This window comes from Suricata suricatta, chromosome 1, assembly GCF_006229205.1.
Source record: "Suricata suricatta isolate VVHF042 chromosome 1, meerkat_22Aug2017_6uvM2_HiC, whole genome shotgun sequence".
NCBI lineage: Eukaryota > Metazoa > Chordata > Mammalia > Carnivora > Herpestidae > Suricata > Suricata suricatta.
In genome coordinates this window covers 81,120,589-81,143,476 of record NC_043700.1, presented here as the reverse complement: position 1 = coordinate 81,143,476, position 22,888 = coordinate 81,120,589, and the positions used below count along the sequence as shown (strand labels likewise).

At 38.4% G+C, this 22,888-nt stretch overlaps 1 protein-coding gene and 1 long non-coding RNA gene across 3 annotated transcripts in view; both read right to left on the bottom strand.

Moving 5' to 3' along the window:
• Window positions 1–22,888, bottom strand: part of MAML3 (mastermind like transcriptional coactivator 3) — a 404,763-nt gene that overhangs the window by 356,316 nt on the left and 25,559 nt on the right. The gene's annotated exons all lie outside the window — the stretch shown is intronic.
• Window positions 1–22,888, bottom strand: part of LOC115292827 — a 29,872-nt gene that overhangs the window by 6,120 nt on the left and 864 nt on the right. The window lies entirely within an intron of this gene.

Here is a 22,888-nt window from a genome sequence, read left to right as displayed (position 1 = left end):
ACAACATTAACATCAAAATCACATCTTCAGTTTGACCACAGCAGAGGCCAAATTTTGGTTCACAGGTCAGCCCATCCTACTGGTCAGAAAATGACTCCAACCAAATTTCTCTACTCTTTTTCTCCCAATAAAGATATAGTAAGTACTGCTGCACAGATCACATCAGTAGTCTCTGGTTTTGAATAGAGATACTCATTCAGTACTAAAATCCAATAATACAGAAACTCAAATAAGAGAATTAAGGCATCATTATAAAACTTTCCTTTTTTTAACCAACCAGAGGGATTTAAAATTACACATATATTTTTGATGTGAATATTTTAATAGTCTATTGGTGGCATTGTCCTTTATCCTGGATATTAATCCAAAGCCTTTTTAGTCTTTCTCTTTAAACTTTCTGAGCAAGTGTAGAGGATCCAGAATGCTAATGTAAGGAGTGAAAGATAACTGTTATTTCCACCAGGATCTCCTGCTTAGCGGGAACCTGTTCCAAGGCCTTGTCCAGAAGCTCCATGACGGCACAAAACCCTCCACTCTCTGCAAAGCGACCACCACCAACATGGAACCTCCTTATGCCTTTTTTTGTGTCCTATCACACACACACAAACACACACACACACACACACACACACAGTTGTGTAAAATAAAATCTTTTCTGCGAATTCACATTTTTGGATAAAAAAGTTATTTATAACTTGAGGGGGAAAAAAGCCTTTAACGTGGTAATCAAAATAATCATGATACTAGATTTAACCAGCAGTGGATCCAGAGGTTTCATCTAAAACGACACTCTCATGGCCTTAGCCTGACACTCCATTTCAAATTTTCATCAAATCTACATCTCCTGCTCTACTCTTTGAGGACTAAAATAAAGTGCAAGAAAGTGTCAAGCGCCGCTACAGAACCTCTTTCTACCTTGTGGAATGAATAATAGCAATTAAACATGAAAAGACCCAACAGATGAGCCATGTGTCTGTCTGAGAGAACAGATTATTCCATGCAGGGCATTTTCAAGTCAGATCATATCCATTTTTCTTGTTTATAAAGCCTAGTATTGATAAAATGTAACAGATGTCTGTTTAAATAGCTTAACTGACACATGAATAAGTGAGCATACAACTCTGAAAAGTTTCTTGTGGGAAACATGGAGGGGGAAAAAAGTGGCCCCCTCTTCCGAGCATGGTCAACACGTCCATGATACATTGGCACAATCAGTGATGAAGGTACTGGCCCACTGATGCTGAACTCCTGAGATCCTGATAGGCAAACATCCAATGAAATTAACAGAAAACATTTCTGTCCTTAAAACAATTATAACTGAATATCAAGTAGCTATAGTTTTCCAAATTCAAAAAATAGTTTAAATGAGCTAGCATGCTTTTTCCACCTCAATGCTTCTAATCCCACTTTTAAGAGTCCTTACTAATAATCCCATCACTCTGCATTATGCTATACCACCAGGGACAGACATCCTAAAATGAAGGGATCACTTGTCATCTTTATTTCAGGATATTTCTTTGTAAAAACGCACTTTTCTTAGAAAAAAAAAGAAACCCTCCTGAGACTGGAGGAGAGGAGTCTCAAATTAATTTTCCATTTCCTGTTGTTTCTAGAAATCTTTCTCTCTGATTAGACATTCCCAACTAATTCTTCTATTCAGTCCTGAAATAGAAATATTCTTTTTCTTCCACTTGCTCCTTACTGTCACAAGCCCCAGTCTGGCCAATGGATTTATAGCTCTCCAGAGTAAATTTCTTACATAATACACTTGGTAAATTGCTACATGCACGAGTCTTAGACATAACAATCCAACACCAGTATGTATGCATTCATGTGTGTGTGCATGCATCCACACATGAGTGAGCTGTGAAAGTCAAGAAGGATCTTGTCATACAACTGGGACCTTAGACTCTGGCTTCTTTGTCCAAAATAAAACAAAACAAAAATCAGTATTTCCAAATGCCGCTAAAGTAGGAGGATCTGAAATCTCAGGCAAACAAACTAGTTTAGAGTGTCCTGCAGACTGATACACGTTAGCACTCCATTTCATCATCTTTTATGGCTTTAATGTTTACCTTTTTCTTAATATTGGTATTGACTGGGTGCCTGGGTGGCTCAGTCAGTTGAGCATTTGACTTCGGCCCAGATCATGATCTCGTGTTCATGGGTCCAAGCCCCATGTCAGGCTCTGTGCTGACAACTCAGAGCCTGGAGCCTATCTTTGGATTCTGTATCTCCCTCTCTCTCTGACCCTCCTCTGCTCATGCTGTCTCTCTCCATCTCTCTCAAAAACAAATAAAACATTAAATAATTTTTTTTAAATATTGGTATTATAATCACCTGAACCATTTGTAAAGCACTGGCAAATAATCACAATTTCAGAAAAATTATTTTTTTTCTTTATCTAAAATGAATAAGGCTTAGCAAAACCCTGAGATTAATTTCTAGAATGAAATCTATTAGACAAGGAGTTAGGCTTAAAAGGGCGGTGTCTTTATGCAAACAAGAAAACGAAAAGCAGGAATTTGTGAACATTATTGAATGGAGCACTAAAATCTCCATTATGTGTACAAACTATATGATGAAAATGTATCAGTCAGCAGTCAGCACAGAGACTAAAGGTGAGTCTCGTTTTCAATCTCCTACTTCGGGCTTAAAGCTGAAGAACCATCACCATTGAGTCTTTTGAAAAACTGCAATTCTTCTTCATCTTAATTATTTAAATCATTTTTCTAGGACTGATGGGTGACCAAACTCTTTACCTGTTCTGCCTAATATCTCCTTTTATTTACAGTCTCACAGACTATGAATTGAAAAATGCTTTTTTAGGTATAGAAGAAAGCCTTCAACAAGAACGATAAAAGAAAAGACGATGGCAGGGTGGGCAAAACACACCCCGAGAAAACAGAAGTCACTGAGAGAAAAATACAAATTAAACAAAATAGGGCAAAATCCAGAGGAAACAATCATGCAAGTCAACAACCTCTAGCTTGTAAGAACTTAACAGGCAACAACCATTAACCACAACCTTTGAACCCCAAATCATATACATAAGAAAAGATACACTATATATGGGGTTATTCTTGCTAACTGACCTCTAGAGAATCACTCTGTACCCCTTTCCTCCATTTCATCCCTCAACTAACTCAACTCACCGCACATGTGTGAATGCGCGTGTGCGCGCGCACACACACGCACCTGCCATTGCAGAATGTGCCACGGTCCCTTTCTTTTGTGTCTTTACTCACACTATTCCCTCAACCTGGAATTCTTCTACCTCTTCATCTACCTTCAAGTTATCTGTCCATCCCTTAATAGCCAGCTCCATCATGAGCTCCTCTTGGGGGCTAGATGCCCCCTGCTATGTACTCCTCATGCATACGTCTGTAGGTCCATTACAGCCCTTAACAAACTGTATTGTAATTATTACATGCTTCCCCAGGTCTCTAGTGAAACTACGAGCTCCTTGAAGGTAAAGTTGGTCTTGTACATCTCTTGAAGCCATATTGTGGAAAAAAAGATACATGGAATCTGGAGTCAGACAATGGAATCCTGGTTTTGGCCATGTCCTTATCTCTAAAATGATAATGGTATATTTACTTTTCAAAATTACTCTGAGGATTAAAAATTTAATTACCTCGCACATTCTAGGTGCTCAACAACTGTTAGAGCTACTTCTTTTTCCTTTGGGAGGGGTTTTGTTTTTTGTTTTTTAAGTAAACTCTACACCCAACATGGGGCTCAAACTCACCACCCCCAGATCCAGAGTTGCATACTCTGCCTACTAGGCCAGCCAGATGCCCCACAGAGCTACTTCCTTTTGAATACCAGCACAAGCAAAATACCTACCGTTTAGTGCATGCCCAGTAAATGTGTGTGTGTAGATTAAACTGTATCCGTAATACTCTAGCTGATCATTACATAAAAATGGCATATAAAAGTAATTTCACCTACTCTTATTAATTTAGATTTCAATACTGAAGGATATGCCAAAGAAGATACCCAAAGTAAAATGTCAGAAGCCAGGGCCACACTGCCTAGCTCAGAGGCCAACCAGGAACTATCCACTGTCTCATCTGTCCTGCCTGACTCACCAATGAACAGACTCTCCTGCCTATAGATCTTTCTTTTTAAACTTCACACTACCTCTTTTTCCTCAAATACAACATGGAAATGGAAATATACATGGTTTTCTTCTTATTATTTACCAAGATAGTAGGATTAAATGAAAACTATAAAGCCAGTTTCAACTTTTTGAGACAGGCACTACGTACTTACACACAGCCATGCAAAACACACACATATTATATTCATTGCTTAGCATTTGAAGGTTTCGGTTCAAGGCATTTATAAATTAAGGAGAGACAGAAGACAATGAGAAAGAGAAGAGGAGAGAAAAAGGAAAGAAAGAGGAAAAGAGAGGTGTGGTAACTTTTTGACAAAGAGGAACCTCTCCGTTTCTGAGTGGGTCCCCCTACATTCAAATGCACTTAGTCCAATATGCATAACTGAGTATAACTTTATACTCTATGTAGTACTTAAAGTGCTATATTAGAAACCTAGGATGATTTCTTACCACTCCTTACTAACAAAAATTCAGGGAAGCTCTCCAGAAAAAGAAGGACTCAAACCTCTTGCAGCTGCAGAACTGGTTCCCTAGCCTTGAGCCAAGCTTCTGGATGTCATGGTGTCTCCTTGCCTCTTCTGAAGCCACTATACTATCACATTAGCTCAAGGGAGCAGAAAGGCATCGTGCTAATTATGTGTACGCAGACAGCAGTGCAACATCCAGAAACCATTTTTCTCTTTTTAATAGTCCACTTTCATCTTATTAATAAAAAGTAAAAACTCTGACTTCTTCAGAATCACCTAGGGCTTTTAATGGAAATCTTTTCTTCAACTACGCTAGCTTTTCTCCACCTGATCCTATAAACACTGCTGGCAATTTTTTCCCCAATGCCTCTAACATATTTTCACTTAGCACCAGTTTGATGTATAAGATCTGACAGCCCGGCAGTTATAGGCCACCTGCATCACTGTCGCCATGACAACAGTGAAAGACAATCCATGATCCCATGCCCTGGTCACACGTTTCAATACAGCTTATCTGTCCAAAGCCACTGAGTCTAATGGAAGAGAGTAATTACCATCTTCCACTCATTGTCAAAATTCCCACCATATAATGCTCTTCAAAATTATTTTATTCCTCTCACATGGCTGCTTTGCAAAAACTAAAAGAAACCTTAAGTGAAAAGGGGGGTGGGTGGGAGAAAGAGAAGGCTCTGACGGGTATAAATGTAGCTGACTGTGCGCGAACTGTCCCTTTGCAGCCCAAGAAGGCACCAGCCAGCCAGAGGGATACATAAACATCTCCGGTTCAAGGATTATCGTCCTAAGGTTTTGTTTAAATTTGAGTAAGGAATTAGCAAAATTTCCCAATTCCAGCCCATTCTAGAGGTGTTTCATGACTAGCACTGCAGCCCATACACAGGCGTCCCGAGCCTCCTCCTGCAGTCCGAGGTAGGTACAGTGATACTCAGCAGCACCACAGATCCCAGGGATGGAGAACAGGAAGATGCAGAGATCCTCCACATGGACGCTTCTCAGTCATGGATCCCGGCACTCTTCGGCCTCCCCGCTACACATCCCAAAGATAAAAGCAGATGTTTGATTGGCTGAGTGTTGGATTCGGTACTGCATATTCTTAGTGGTAGTTATAACACGGTCATTGAAAAAAGTCTCATTCATACAGTATTGAAGGGAACTTTGACCAGCAAATACTTTGGGGAAAACCTTGTGGGAAAAGTACCCACAGGAAAGAGTCATTAAATTTAAAGGCAAAGCCAAAAGTCATAAGGACTTGAAAAGCACACTATAGACAAGCAAAAACTCAACAAAAGGGCATAGAAGATAAACCTTCAGGTTGAGGCAGCTCAACTTTATAAGACTGCCCCACCTTTTATGACTTCAGTCATTTTCACAAGAATATACCCATACCCATCATCTACTCATCAGCTACCAAGAAGGCTGTATGAAGAGCTTCATGGTTCACATAAAATACTCCTATTAATAGAAAATGAGCAATTACATGTGACAGGATAAGTACCAATCCACAAAAGGACAAAAGTTATGTAATTTTAAATATAAAAAATTAATTCTTAGATTTTATTTGTACACCTGTTAGAATGAGCCTGAAACATTTTGTTTAGGCTAAGCCCTAAAAACCACAGCCATAAAACATTTACCCAGCTGTCAAAATATTATAGTTATGAACTAACATTATCTACAGCATGTATTAAACATGGCATTATATACATTAAATTTTAAAAAATCTTTATTTATTTTTGAGAGAGAGAAAGAGAGCAAGTGGGAAGGGGCAGAGAGAGAGAGGGAGACACAGAATCCAAAGCAGTTTCTAGGCTCTGGCTGTCGGCACAGAGCCCGATGCAGGGCTTGAACCCATGAACCATGAGATCATGACTTGAGCCAAAGTTAGACACTTAACCGACTGAGCCACCCGGGCGTCCAGTATTATATACATTCTACGACAAACATGTAAAGCTGATTAGCTAAAGGACCTCTCTAACATAGCCCCTTTAATTATTTGGTGGTTGGTGGACAGAACTTATCTTTCTCTTGATCACTCTTTGGTTCACTGTTCATTTGCAATCCTCAGGGGAGGCCAGAAAAAGAAGGAATGAGATGAAGCTGAGAGGGAGGCTCCTAATGGAAAAATTCAATAGTTTGCATTATTTCCTATAGGGCACCACAAATATAAATGCAAACACGTGGATGTTGAGTGATCTCTAGTCAAAATGGCCAATCCATGACCAGAATATTCTAATCAATTCTGCCACCTTATAACACGTTGATGAAATGTTTCCATATGATCATCTGTGGATTTTATTTAGTCATCGTACTTCATTTCCTCCCCCTATAGTGGAATGTGAAAAACATCCTTTAGATAACAAGGGCTAGATAAATATAAAGGTCTTGATAGAACAGAGCTGGAAAACTTAAATTGCTATCAGCAAAGGAATTTCCTATCTGTTACACCCCCACTGTGGTAGGAGATCCAACTAGTAAGAGCCTTCTTTAATGTCAATTGTAATCTTCATGTGAAAGGATCTTCTCTACTACCCCTACTCCGAGCCTATTACTTGAAGGGTTTGGAAAACTGGTTCGGAAACCTCCTCTTGAGGAAGGCAGAAGTTTCCACAATCAACACAAAGAAGGAAGTATCTGTCCTCCCCCTTTCTGAAAGCCCAGCCCTCACCTTGCCCTCCTCAGCAATTCTTTGCTTTCTTGATCTTGACATTTTTTGAAGATTATGAACACATTCCCTTCTAGAATGACTCTCAGTTTGTACTGTTTCCTCATGACAGATCCAGGGAATTCTTTTTCAGAATAACACAGAAATTATTCTGTGTCTTCATTACATCATATCAAGAGGCACTGATGTTGGGGCGCCTGGGTGGGCTCAGTTGGTTAAGCATCTAACTCTTGGTTTTGGCTCAGGTCATGATCTCACAGTTTTCTAAGTTTGAGGCCCGCGTGGGGCTCTGCACTGGCAATGCAGAGCTTGTTCTCTCCCTCTCTATCTCTGCCCCTCCCCACAGTCTCTATTTCTCTCACAATAAATAAATAAACTTTTTTTTAATTTAAAAAGAGGCATTGATGTTGGTTTGTCTCTATATTGGCAATAGTAACTAGGATTATTTGGCTAAAGTAAAATTCCCTGGATTTTTCTAATATAACATTAACATTGCCTTTGTATTTAAGTAATTTGTGGAGAGATATGTCAAGACTATGTAAATATCCTATGACTCATGAAACTGTCACATACCACTCTTAGCATACAGTGATGATTTTGTAATTCCATCATTGCTTTTATATTTATTAGTGGGCCTACCAAGTAAGAGATTTCTCTTCTCTCCCACCTCCCATTTATTTATTTATTCAATTCCTGTATCAGTATAGACTTACGGATCCTTATTTTACTAAATGGGTTTATAATCCATTACCATATTTAGTTTGATGTCCAAATTCTCCCAATTTGGTCAGTGGGACCCCATCAAATAGGCTCCTGAGTCCTTATGATTCTTTGAGCATTCCTCCTACCTTCTGACTCAACAAGATGCTCCAGGCCCACACTGTACTTCCCTACCCCACCTCAGGAAGAGCATTTTCCCCAAGTCATGCTCCATATTTTTAAAGGTAAAGTGTTGACCTGATGGTTTCTAAGACTATGATGCAAATAAATTAAAAGAAGCAAAAATAAGTATCAGTCTGTTCAGTATAGAATGGAAACATTTCTGGTCAATCTAGGAAAAGTAGCCTGGTGCACCCCCTTTGTCATGTGCTCATTTCCAATGACATCAGAACTGGCTTTGCACTGGCCACACACAGCTGGGCTATGAAAGCCATGGGGCAGCTTCCAGTCAGAGAGGAGAAAAGTGAGAACACGGAGATCAGAGCTCCGAAGCGATAATTCAGGGTGATGTATAGCATGCCAGCCGGTCTGCCCTGGGCAGGGCCAAACTGAGCAAAGATTCTTTGCAGAATTTGTAGAGTCTACCCAGGGAGCCTACAAGGAAGAGGGCAAGGATACCTTCCCCTCTTGTGTCAGTACCAAATTATTTACCACATCTCACTTTCTCAGAAAAGAGTTTCTGGGTCCATTTTACATATAATTGTTTAGTAATCCATGACTGATCTGTGAGGGAGAAAATATTGTTATCTGTCCTTTCCAGAAAGAAAAAAATAAAACATAGAACTTTCTATAAGTTGCTCAGAAGCAAGAGCAGCTTCAGGTTTTGTGGAGCCTGAAGCCCATAATACTTAATTCTTTAACAATAAAATTGCTAATATAAAACTAAGCATGACTGTATGAAAATTTCTAGGGACCCTCCCAAAACTCTGTAAAGAGCTGTGCAAGTAAGTAGACCTGAAACTCAAGCTTCACTAGCTTCATGGTAAAAATTCACCTCTGCTCAGGAACAATTCCAGCTTCTTGCCATGGACCCTACAGTCTAATAGTAGGGGACTAATCCTTCAGTGAGGTCAGTCAGCTGTCTGAGGGCATATCTACAAGATGAGCTTCAAACGCCACTGGCTGTCATTCAACATAAAGTCAGAAAGCCACCAGAACTCCCATAAAACCACGGGAGCCACCTGTTTGGCAGAGGACTGGAGAGTCTTGTTGGCTGTTTGGTAGCAAACTCCATCTGTCCACAAATGCCAGTCTGTCTACCCAAGTGAAGTAACAATGCAGCTAGGAGACCTAGAACCCCTCAAATCAAAGTAGGATGACAAATCCTATCCAAAGTCACAGATGCAGCTTGAAATTCAGGCTAATGGGTCTCCAGGCTGGGGGGACTAATCACATTTCGGATCTGACTTCCATGTTCTTATAACTGCCTCCTCGACCACTGCGTCTACCCCACCTGACCTGGTGTTTCACATTCACTGAACCTACCACCATTGCTAAACCCATTTCCCCATCTCTGTGCTACCGATTGGGTTGCTTCCTATGCGTGCAATGGCTTTCCCATCTTCTCTATCTAGAAGAACCCTATTTATCCCTCAAGGCCCAGATTTGATGCCTGGTCTTCCCTGATTTTCTCCTTACCTGCTTCTCCTGTCCTACAAAAATGTAATTAAATCATTCCAACCACTGTGTTCCAATAACAGTTTTTTGTAAGTGTATTAGAGCCCTTATCACATTATACTGAGGAATGACATGTAGAAATCTTACCAGCTACATTAGCACAAAGCCTATATCCACAGTCTGAATTTCCAGCAAGCTCTACAGTACCTGGCACAGAGGGGCTTTGAAAAAATATTTGAATTAATGACTGTTGCCAAACTGCAAGTGTTCTTCCTTTCACCTAAGTAGATGCTTATCCTAATTAAAATAAAACTACAATATTATTCGGCTTTAAAATCCTGTAGCTCTATATAGCTGTATATAATTATACCTCATCAAACCACTGATATTTTTAGGCACCTCTTTTCCTTGAACCCCTCCTTGACTATCTTTGACAAAATATCAATCTATTTTCTATGGTATAAGTTTTATGTATATATGTGTGTCCCTTTTTCCCTTTTTTAAACTTATTAGCAAAAATTTCAAACATACAGACATAGTCAAAATAATATAATAAATCTGTATCCCCCAGCTTGCACCCATGGCTTTTCTTATTTCACCACACTTCATACCCAATATTATTGTCTAAATATTTGTGCCTCCCCCCAAATCCATGTGGTGAAGTCCTAAGCCCCAAAGGTGACAGTATTATTAGGTGAGGCCTTTGGGAGACGCTTAAGATGAATATTATTAGTTCCTTTTCAAAGAGCCTCCAGAGAGATCCTGAGTCGGGACACCTAGATGGCTAAGTCGGTTATGTGTCTGAATTCGACTCATGTCATGATCTCATCGTTTGTGGGCACAAGCCCCGCACTGGAGTCTGAACTGACAGTGCAGAGCCTGCTTCAAATTCTGCTTTCTCTCTCTGTTCCTCCCTCACTTGTGCTCTCTCGCTCTCTCAAAAATAAATATTAGAAAGAGGGAGAGAGATCCTAAGCTTTCTGCCACATGATGATACAAGAAGTCTGTGACCCAGAAGAGGGCCCTCCCTTACACATGCTGGCTCCCTGGTCTCAGACTTCCGGCCTCTAGGACTGTGAGTAATGAATGTGTGCCTGTGAGCCACCCGCCTGGTCTGTGATAATTAGAAGTCCAAATGGACTAAGATACCCACTTTCCCTTTCCATATTCTATCAGAGGAAATCCCAATCATTATATCACATCTATATGTATTTCAGAATGTACCTTTAAGTATTACTGCCTCTTTTCAAAAACATAACCATAATACCATATCACATCTAAAAACTAATAATTCCTTAATATCATAAATTCAGTTAGTGTTAAAATTACCAATTGTGTCAAAAAAATTTTTCCAATTGTCTCCATTTTTTTGCACTACATTTTTACCAGTGAAAATATATAGTTACTTCATTCAACTCATAAACAAATAGTCCCATTTAAACAAAAAGCCCCAAACTTATATCCTATAGAGCCATAACATTCCACAGGACAAGATTCATGATGTCTCATTTCATTGCCGTGTACTAATTATGCTGCTGAAATTTTGTTAAACATTTGTCCTATATAGATATGTAAAATAATTTGTTTTCAGTTCATTTACCTTTTTACCCAAAGATTTCATTCCACAAAGATTTCCACATGAGTTAGCACTACTTTAGAGTTATTCATAGCCCATAACAATACATTTTATTTTTAAGTCTTAAAGTACAAGTTTTCTGTCTTCCTGAAACTCAAGTGTTCACTCTTAATTAACACAAATGCTTTCACTCTAAATTTTCACATTTAAAATAAAACTATGGCTAGAAAAGAAGTGCCCTCAATACACAGTTCATAAACAAGTAAAGTATTCAAAGCTACAAGACATTTTCTACATCTTACTTGGGCATGCACAGTATTTCATAAGTGTTCACATAACACAAGTCTTGAGCGCAACAGACCAATATCAGGGATCTCTTCAGGCAGACCCCAGTTCTGCAGGGATATTCAGCAGCAAGTGCAAGACTTAAGAACAGCTGCATAAGTTCATTTCCTGACGTATCTTGGACATGTAGTGTTGTACTCAGATTTTAATATTGCCCCCAAAAACCAGAGACCGCCAGGGAGACCGAATCACGCATGCAAAAGCAAAGGGCGGTTTTATTACGAATTTAGGCCCGGCCAGCTTAAACTCGGCTCACTGACGGAAGTCTGTGATTCGGCCTAAATTCGTAGTAAAACCGCCCTTTGCTTTTGCATGCGTGATTCGGTCTCCCAGGTAATCTCTGGTTTTTGGGGGTGATATTAAAATCTGGGTACAACAGTACTATATATTCCTTGATTTGGAACTGGAAACTAATGCTTAAAAAGCACAAAGTACACTCAATTTATAGAACGGAAATGTTTCTGAAAAATTGAATACAAATAACCAAATGTTTGAATGAGGGAAATCTTACCATTAAATGAATATCACAGTGGAGACTTTAAGAAATTAAAATCCTTTTTTATAATGCAGAAATCATCTTTCTTAATGTTAAGTGTTAATATAGGTTTCCCCAACAAATACACTAGTCATTGGAAATACAGATGTCAATTTAAATACAGAAACCATCTACTAATTCATGCTAATTGAAAGTAAGGAGACACAGACTAATCAAAAAGTAGTAGTTACAAGTGGGAATCACTTTCAAATAGATCCAACTGTATAGACAACAAATATTTATGGAACACATGCCTTTTTAAGATCTTTGCACTTTCATGATTTTTTGCAATTATTTTACTGTTCCCCTATTTAAAAAAACAATTCTAAATAAAAGCAGTGTATTATTTAATGGGTCAAATATCCTCCCCTATTCTTGTTTTACTTACTCTGTTAACTTGTTTACAGATACTCTTTCATAAAAGGTGAGGGGCCTCTGGTTGACTCAGTCAGTTAAGCACCCGACTTCAGCACAGGTCATGATCTCACAGCTCATTAGTTCGAGCCCTGTGTAGGGCTCTGTGCTGACAGCTCAGAGCCTGGAGCCTGCTTTGCATTCTGTGTCTCCATCTCTCTCTGCCCCTTCCCTGCTCACATTCTCTCTCTCTCTTTCTCTCTCACTCACTCAAAAATAAACATTAAAAAAATCTTTAAAAAAATTAAAAATTTTTTAAAAAGGCTAAAAGCCATATTACAACTACCACAAATTCTGAATATCTGGGATCAAATTCCTCAAGTCAGACTGTATCTCTAGACTCTGAATTTTTACTTTTTTCATGTGTTCCAAACAACTGCCTCCTCTACCCATGGCCCCCAGAGAATCAGCCTTTTTGTACTTCAAGACTCAAGGAGCTCCTTCCTCATAACTGGCCCTTAAGTGTTGCTTATGTGGTCTTTTGGGGAAGACATTCACACACAGAGCATTGCTCTTTCAAGTTCAGGACAGCTGCCAGTCATCAGAAATCAAGAGGGTGTCTATTCTACTTAAGTACAAGGACAAGGAAACTGACAAAGAAACGCAAAAGAAAACACAAGTCACGTGGAGCCAACTGCCTTTTGGGTGCCTTGAAGGCTTCAATTCCTTCCTTCCAAGTTGCATAACTCACACTAGAAATGGCCACTTTAACCCCAGGCATCAACCCCACTCGCTTCAAAAGTTGCCATTCCCCGTACCATTGATAGCTTTAGCCATATCCAAACTAACCCATTAAAGCTGGTTTATAGCCTATGGGGCAGGAAGTGAATCATGCTTCAGGCAACTGAAACCGCAGCAGGTTTTAAGGAAGCCAACCAAATTCAATCAGTAGCACTTATCTTGTAAAGAAGGGTCAGGAGACTGACATTGATGACAAAGAATTAGCACTTTGGATTTACATCTCCCCTCACAGATGAGACTTTTAAAAAGCATAGGGCACTTTACTCACCAACAGAGTCCTGCTCCTGAAATCACCGTCTACAATATAAGCTCTGTGTGCCCCACAAATCACCCAGGCACCTCTGCTCAGCACAGGATCTCTAGCTTGCCTCGTGCCAGTCTTTGATGATCTTTCCTCTTCCTTAGCAGAATAAGAAAGTTCTCCTTTTTGTTCTCAAAATGCAGATTTGTCTCCTCTTTAATCCTTAATGTAATCTGTGGTGATTTTGAGGGTCTTAATATAAGCAAAATCCTAACTATGGGGAAGGCCATTATATCATATCTTATTTACTATATTCCAAAAACAAATGTTTGGGGTTCCTAATTATATTGATCTAAGTACTTCCCTCATATTTTCTTAAACAATCATTATTCTTTCTCAAGTAAGACTTTTAAATTCTAGTAGAGAGAATTCCTAAATTTACACTTTTACTAAAGGCTGCTGACTACATAAAAATCTAATCTCTGAAAATAAAATGAAATCGAATGCAATTTTATGTTTTTAAGTATATCCTAAACACAGAACTTAAAAAGTTTGGAGAATATTTACATCCTTAAGAAAATATTCAAATGATCCACAGTAACGAAGCGAGATATTCCAAATCAGACATCCTTTGTAAAATAGAATGTTGTAGGTTTTTTTAATTCATAAAACAGGGATGCCTGGTGGCTCAGTTGGTTAAATGTCCTACTTAGGCTCAGGTCATGATCTCATGGTCATGTGACTTCAAGCCCTGCATTGGGCTCTGTGCTGACAGATCAGAGATTGGAGCCTGCTTTGGATTCTGTGTCTCCCTCTCTCTCTGCCCCTCCCCACTCACTCTCTCTCTCTCTCTCTCTCTCTCTGTCAAAAATAAAAACATTAAAAAATTAAAAATTCATAAAAAACATCGAAATCATAAGAAGAGAAGAGAGAAATGGGTCTCATCTGATGCCACCTTCCCAGGTTTCTTTAAAATACAAATTAGAAGTTTCTAAATTATAGCTATATCCTTAATAAAGTTACAAAAGCCTAAGATTATCAAAGAAGCAGAACAGGTTTCTAAGTACATTAGACAATATCAGAGGTCAACAGTTCAGATTAAAAAAATTTTACCTAGTAATTCTCATGGTAGTTTATATGTACTTTTTTAAAGAGGTTTCTCACAGATATGTGCAAATACACAAAAGAACTCACGACCTAAAAGAACACGCTAAATTCATGTTTTAGAATCATCTAAAATGAGAATCATAACATCCACACCAGGCACCTTCTCAACCACTACAGCCAGACATTTGTCCACAAAATAATTTCTCTGAGATCATCAGCTACAACCAATAAGACAAAATATTTTAGGGTTAGTCTTCTGGAAAAAAAGAAAAAAAACTGTGTCCATTTAAAAAAAAATAATAGTTATAAGCACAAACTCTGGAACCAAACTGCCTGAGTTTAAACCACAGCTCTACCATTTACTACCATTGGCCAAGTCACTTAGCCTTCCTATGCCTCTCTTTCTTCATCTGTAAATACTCCTACTTCATTGGTTGTTTTGAAGATTAAATGAGTTAATAAGTATGAAAGGCCTACTATGGCGTCTGGTACATAGTAAGTACCATATAAGTATTGATAATAAGAAGAAGAAGAATACATATGAGAATCTGGTAGTGGAACCATAACCTTGACTATCGTTGTGAAGCATCTATATCCCAGTGTGAAAAAGATGAGTTCCTCATAAGATATAAGTATATAACACTGAAAATCTTTCAGACAGTCCCAATTCATTCCTCTGGTCAATATTTATATTACAGCCCACTGGAAATGAACAAGTCATAGCTGAGGAAGAGAGAATTCACTCTCTCCAATTGCAAAAATAACCACACAAGAGGCACCTCTGATCAAGTGATCCAGGTTGAGGTTGACTAGATTCTCTTCCTGCTGCCAAAGCCTCAGATAGCACACAGGGGAAGGACATAGGCTCCTACATTCTAAATGTAGGCATCTAAATCAACCAAATTATTTTTTGACAAGGGCTTTGGAAATTAATGTAGGCTTCTCAGCTGGAGGAACAGTAGTTAGCAGCAGTTTCAGTTAAAAGTGGCTTCAATACATTCTAAAACTCCAAGTCTATGACAGCATTTCCCACAGAATTCAAGGCAAACGGTAGGTGTGGTGTAAGGCTGTTTCCAAAATTCACCCTGATAAGATCATCCACAAGATCTTGTTCTTAGCTCCAGTCCTACCTGAGAGAAAAGCCTACTTCATTTTCCACTACATAACACATTTTAGAGACCGTTTTAAAAGATGTTACAGCAACCAATTTTAGTACATTTGCTTGAGATAGAATTGTAACCCTTTGTCTCATTTCAGGTGATGTGAGAGAAACCTAGATTCTGCCATCAGAGACTTATATGAGGTAGAAATCAATGTAATTCAACTAATTTGATACCTTCCAAGATACATTCCTCTCACCATTCTCAAACTTCACAATCTATTTCTGGGTATAAACTGGTGGTTCATTTAGTGTGCCTAAATACAGTCATTACAGGCTTTTTCAATAGTACCCTCTGAAGAGACACTGTAGAAATACAATATTTATGCATCTGAAGACAGGCACTCTCCTGTGGTCAAACATCTGTAAATCTCTCCATTTAGTCAACTATACTATTAGCTATTCCAGAGAAGCAAATTAATAATTACCATGGGCTTGAAAAGAGACTTCCAATCACAATCAAGTTTGTCTCCTGAGGTTAAAAGCTAACCAAACTGTGACGCCTACCATGTGAATCTGAGTGCCTCTCCTAATGAGTAACAAGTAATACTAAATTACAGGTTACTACCCATACCTTACACAAAAAGCCACACATCCGAGCTAGATGATGTCTTATAAAAATAGTTATTAACCAAAGACAAATTAATGAACCTTTGGTTAAACTGATATCCTTATTTTTCTATTTCCTTATTGATAACATGGAACTGCAAATGTACCTTATGTATATTAATATTTTAAGGGCACCCAATCCTTAGGTATTCTACTTCAACATTAATCTTATGCATTTTGTTGCATATAATTCTTTCCTCATAGTTCTAATTTTATAAATAGGTGGTCCATTAGAATGAATCTGCTCCCCTATAAAGACTGGTCACAGCTGAGATCTAATATTTCTCCTTAGTCTTTTTTTACCTCATGAAGAAACAGGTGGATTATGTTATTAGGTGTTCTTTTTATTTTCACTTTTCATTTTAAAATCACCAACAGATAAGGAAAAGGTGTCCTTCAGCCTTGTTCCCAGAGCCAAAGAATCACAGTAACGTTCAGTTTGCAACTCAATAGCATCCTTGGCAATGGGTAACAACGTGGGGAGCTTTAAGTATTATTAAAATCACACACACATGCATTGGTTTTAGGAAAAATGTACTTCCAGTATCAAAGCAAATCTTTTGGGCTAAAATTTCTGAAACCAAACTAAGGGACAGACTTAATGCTAAGCTTTTAACATAGCCTGCGTTTTTCTACGTTTACAGAATAGCTATTTTACTATAAATTTGGCCACTTGATAGGCTGTAGAGAGAAACATCAAAAGGCAAAGTCATTTTCATTTGGGCATATAAACTATGATGAGCTCAGAATCAATTTCTTGGCTTCTTAAAGCTCTTGTTTGTTTTATTTTTGCACAGCAGTCTCTGAAGCAGGAGATTTGTCTGCCGCTAGTTGTGCCAACGAGGTTCAAATATTAATGTTTCACTGGGACTTACCATGGGCCAGGTAAAATTTTAAATGCTAAAAGCTCCTTATTGTCAAATAAAGAATCCGACCTTTGAAGCTTTAGAAAACTATCTGGTCTGCTTTACAACATAACCTGTCTTTACCTTGATTATAATAGGAAATGAGTTCCAATATTCTCCTGAAATCAATCAGAAATATTCTAAGGCAAGCAGTCACGACTAGACCAGCACTTCAAAAGAGAAAAAGAGATGTCAGGCTACATAGACCGTGGAGGTGAAGGGGAGCCCTCTATTTTTATACATTAACCACTGATTTACTTGTGTTGACAGAGACTCACTAAGGCAAAGCGGAAAAAAAAAAAGTTTTACAGAGGAACTTTACTTTGCTAATTGACTTTGTTCCTTCAAAGTGTCATCTGAGTCAAGATTTATAAACCAAGACAAAATTTAGAAAATATACTAGAGGTATTTATACTTAAAGGGTATGGGATAAACTATTTATCCAAAGAAAAGCACTTCAATGACAGGGAACAGCCAACCTTGAATCCATTTAGTAAAATCACTTTGTAAAGCTGGAAGTATCACCATTTCTTAAAACAAAGCACAGTAATATTTAACTACATATTAAGTAAATATCTACAAGTACTTCATGTACATGAGTTTTGATCATACTGATAATGTTTGAGCTTTCCTGAAAGACTTTTTTTACTATCTTCTCCTCTACTCTTCTCATTCTCTCCTGAACCAATATGGTCATGATATCATAACTTGACAGAAATAGAAATTTTGAGCATTTCAAACTTTTTTCCAAGTAAAGCTCTATAGCTTTTTTAAACACACAGTTACAATCAGAAAAGAAGTAGCACAACTTGGATCACATTTACTTTTATACTACATTGTGACTCCATATTAATTTAGTCCCACCTTGTCCCAAAAAAGGTTTAAGGTAGTTAACAAAAACTCCATGCAAAATAAGCCATAAAATTAATTATAATTTAGTGGCAATCTGGAAAAAGGGTAAAGGTACATACAGGCCTACACAAACAGAATAAAATAAGATCTGAAAAGTTACACCTCAATTTCATAGTATGTCACCTCTGTATAGTGGAGTTGTAAGTAATTTTTTACAAAGATGAATTTTTTTTAAGTTTTTAAAAATAGATGAGAAATTACTATTGGTGGAATGCAAACTGGTGCAATCACTGTGGAAGACAGTATAGTAGTTCTTCAAAGAATTAAAACAAGAACTACCCTATGATTCAGTAATCATACTACTGGGTATTTACCCAAAGAATATGAAAACAGTAATTTGAAGGAATGTACACACCCCTATGTTTAACACAGCATTATTTACAATAGCCAAACTACAGAAGCAGCCTAAGTGTCCATCGATAGATGAATGGATAAAGGTGTGGAATACTATTTGGCCATAAAGAATGACATCATGCCATTTGCAACAACACGGATGGATCTAGAGAGTGTAATGCAAAGTGAAAGAAGCCAGTCAGCGAAAGGCAAATAACATATGATTTCATATATACATGTGAAATTTAAGAAACAAAACAAATGAACAAAGGAGGCAAAAAAAAGAGACAAATCAGAGAACAGATTCTTAACTATAGAGAACAAATTGGTGGTTACCGGAGGGGAGATAGGTGGGGGACGGATGAAATAAGTGAAGGAAATTAAGAACACAGTTACCTTGATGAGCACTGAGTAACATATGGAATTGTTGAATCACTATATTCTGTACCTGAACTATTTAATATAACACTATACGATAACTATGCTAGAATTTTTTTTAATGGAGAACTTTATTGTTTTAAGATGTCTGGGCAGGTGAACTTCTCAAGCACATTTTCATATACCACAACCCCTTTCTCTCGTTCTCAAATGTAACTTTCATTAGGTTTCTAGGTCTTTTATGTTCTAGCTCCTAATCTACTCAGAAGAATCCCCTTACCAGTGACAGGAAATAAGCACAGCACAACCCACCTCATCAGAAAAACCATGTCTGAAGTCTGCCATTATTCCCCACCATTTAGATCTGAATGAGGTGAAGCATTTAAGGAGTACAAAAATATTTAATTCAATTTTGGGGGGCAAATTTTAAAAAGATGACTGATTTCTTTTTGTGCAGCTGGGCACCACACAGATCCTCTACCTGATGAAATGAAGGTGGAGGGAACTCACAAATTTTTTAAAAAGGCAGAGGAAAGGACAGGAAACAATGTATTTGTAAGGTTTCTGGGATCTTTTTCATTCAGCCTCAAGACAAATAACATTCTCATTCCATCACTTTTCACCATGAACTCCAAAGTGAATAAGGTTTGCAGTGTAAATCCCTACATTTTACTCTGGTTTTTAGGGAAACCCAGTCAGATTTCCTTCCAAAACTTTCAAACATTTACAAATAACCACTTAACTAGTTTTCTCTCTTCTCAAACTTCCAACTTAAGTAGTCAAAATGTTGTTCCTTTCAACAAATCGACCTTTACCCTTTTCTCTGAGTGGTCTAACAATCACACATTCTGTCTTTTCTATCCAAAATTTCCTTGAGGCTTCCTGAACATCTAGTCTTCATCTACCTCTGTGCACACTGCCATGTAGGTGTCAGCATCCTGGAACCCATGAATGGAGATCTAAAAAATGATAGCTACCCTGACCAAATTCCCATGATAGACCTTCTTGATTAGCCCCTAAACACAACCAAGACCAAATCTGTGTTGACTTACACCTAGCAGGTGCCGGGTGCAGCACGTTTTCCCTAATGCAGGGATGCAGCCTCCTTAAACCAGGTACCCTGGGGCTGGTGGGAAAGCCTCTCAAAGGGAAAAACACTCCTACATTTCCTTTCCAAGTCTCTCTTAATTTGGAAAAAAGTAAAAACCATTAAGAAGTGCTTTCTCAAGAGCCTGGGGATCCAGCACAAATTATCCTTGAGAAATACAATAAAATCGAGATGGAAGAATAAAAGCCAAAAGCTATCACAACTTAGAAGCCCAGGCACTTCTTTAAAAAACAGGACACCCAAGGTGGACCTAGTATTTGGATTTTCAAGGTTACCATGCCTATTTCCACCTCTGATTAGTCTTCATTTGACCCTTCTTCAGTCCTTTAGCTAGGAAACTCCTAGAAAACGCAGATTACACCTGATCCTTACTGCAGGAAAGCCCGGGTGCAGGCGGCAGAACCTTGGGCATCCTGAGTTTCATGACTGGGATCATGAACAGAGTAACGTGTCCGGCATCCAAAACTCCCATGAAACCAAGTCTTACCAGGTACTTACCCACCCAGCTGATGCCCTATGGGCGACACAAGGAATCAGACTCTATAAGGCACAAGAGGCAGATCCTTCCAAAAGAAATGATTCGTAAAAAAATTAATTATTCTCTAATGTTCTTTAATTAAAGAACTTGGGCAATGACTTCGATTTTTTAATTAAGCCCAACTTTAGCTTATTTTTCAATATCCTGAGGTTTTGATGTTCAATCTGTACAGAATCTATTAAAAAACACTCCAACTCATATCAGAACAGAAATTACTATTAATATTAATTTCTGTAAACTGATAAATACCCAATAAAAAGAACATGTTTTTTAAAAAACTAAAAGCTATGAAAATGTATATATTTAGGAAAAATAAAGAATTCACCAGAAACAAATTTATTGGTAACTGCATGGCTTTATTCCTCTCCTCCTTTTGCAAGAATCCATATTATATTACACACATATACTTACACACAGGCAAACCAACTGACCAAATCACTCCTATGTAGAGAAGAATGTACAAGTTTTAAAGAGACAATACCATAATTTGATTTAATGGACCCTCCTTAAAATAGTAGTAGTAGTAGTAGTAGTAGTAGTAAGTAGTAGTAGTAATAGTAGTAGTAGTAGACTGTAATAGGAATTATAAAAACAACTACAAAACTACAAGAGGCTTACCAACTACTTGGAAGGGGCCCCTTTCCTGAATATAGGATCTCCTCCTAGCCACCTCCCTACATCTCTATGCATGTTGTTTTTTCCTGTCAAGCCACCCTCTCTGCTCCATACTTCTCATTCACTGCCTTATGCACACCACCCCACCGCAGCTGCTTTGACAAAAAGCCAGGAGCTTCCAGTTGCCAAATCCAAAGGCACTATTTGGTCCTCATCTTATTGCATTTGATCCCCCTGGCTACTTTCTCTCTCTAGTTTTTAACTTCCCACTCTGCTGGTATGCCTTACCAATTGAACTATTCCTACCTCATCTCCTTTTGAGGATCTTCCCCTCCAAAAATGCATTGGATGTTGTCTTCCAAGTTTCCTCCCCTTGTTCTCTTTTCATGCTTTATACCCTTCACCAACTTTATCTACCCTGAAGTTTTAATCATCTTCAATGTCTACATCTGCAACTCAGGACTTCTGGGCTAAATTCTAGGCCAGTACATCCAAATGAATACTGAACATCCCAGATGGGCCATAATCACATTAAACTATCCATGTCCAAAAATGACAATGATCATCTTCCCTCCAAAACCTGAGGCATTTCCTATATTGGGTAACAAAGCCATCATCCAAATAAGAAACCTGGAAGTTATCTCAGATTTCTCTCGATCATCCCTGTCTATTCAATGAATTACTTCCATTTTTTGAAAATGGTCTCACATTGCCATCTCTACCTACTTTAAGCTCATCGATATTTCCTGCTAGAGTATTAAGTAATCTCCTAACTGACCTCTGTATCCCCAGTCCTTGTCGCAAATCCACCTTTCATATGGTCCACAGAGTGCCTTCCCTAAAGTCTACGATCATATCATGTCCTTGTTTTACAACACTTTGATGGTGCCTCTCCACCTATATTTTCAAAGGGTCTAAGCCCTTGAGCATGGCTTGTGAGGTCCACTGCCTCCTAATACCTGCCCATCTTACCAGCCTCTTTGCCCACCTCCTGTTTCAACACTAAACACCTCATAATTCCACACTCATGCTCCATGTTTCTCACCTCCATCCTTTATCCCCCCAAACCTTCATCAAGCTCCTCCAGGGCTGGGGAGGCAGCCCAGTTACAGCTGTCACTTCAGTGCTGAGCCTACCATATGCTTCATTAAAGGTGCCATGTTAATGGTCAAAGATAAATAATGGAAGACAGTATATGGCAAGTCCAAAATGAATGAAACCAATAGAAAGTTTTGAAGGAATTTGGACTCACATTGAAAGTCACTGCAATGGGGTCCACACATGACAAATATTTTCCATACAAGAAATACAAGAAAGCCAGTACAAGCTCAACCCCTTCTTACAACACCCACCACGTCAAGCTCTATTTTTTTTTTTTTTTTTTGGAGAAAACATGTTGGCTACCCGCTAAGCCTGCCATCACGAGGCACAATAGTGGGCATTTGGTGATGTGCTAATAATAACATCTGATATTTATAGAATGCTTATTGTGTATCCAGACCTTTGCTGAGAATTCTACATGAATTCTATCTCTTGGTCCTCACATTAGCACAATGAAAATGAAACTGCTGCTTTCATTTATAAGGGCTTTACCGTCCTGCTCTACAGGTAAGAAAACTGAGGCCCAGACATCAGGTGACTTTACTAAAGGCAGAAAGATTGAATGTTAAGGACACTAATCATCAGAACACAAGCCGAGCCTCCATACATATTACACTTAGTTCCTAGAATTGTATGTGCGTATCAATAGCTGACCATGAAT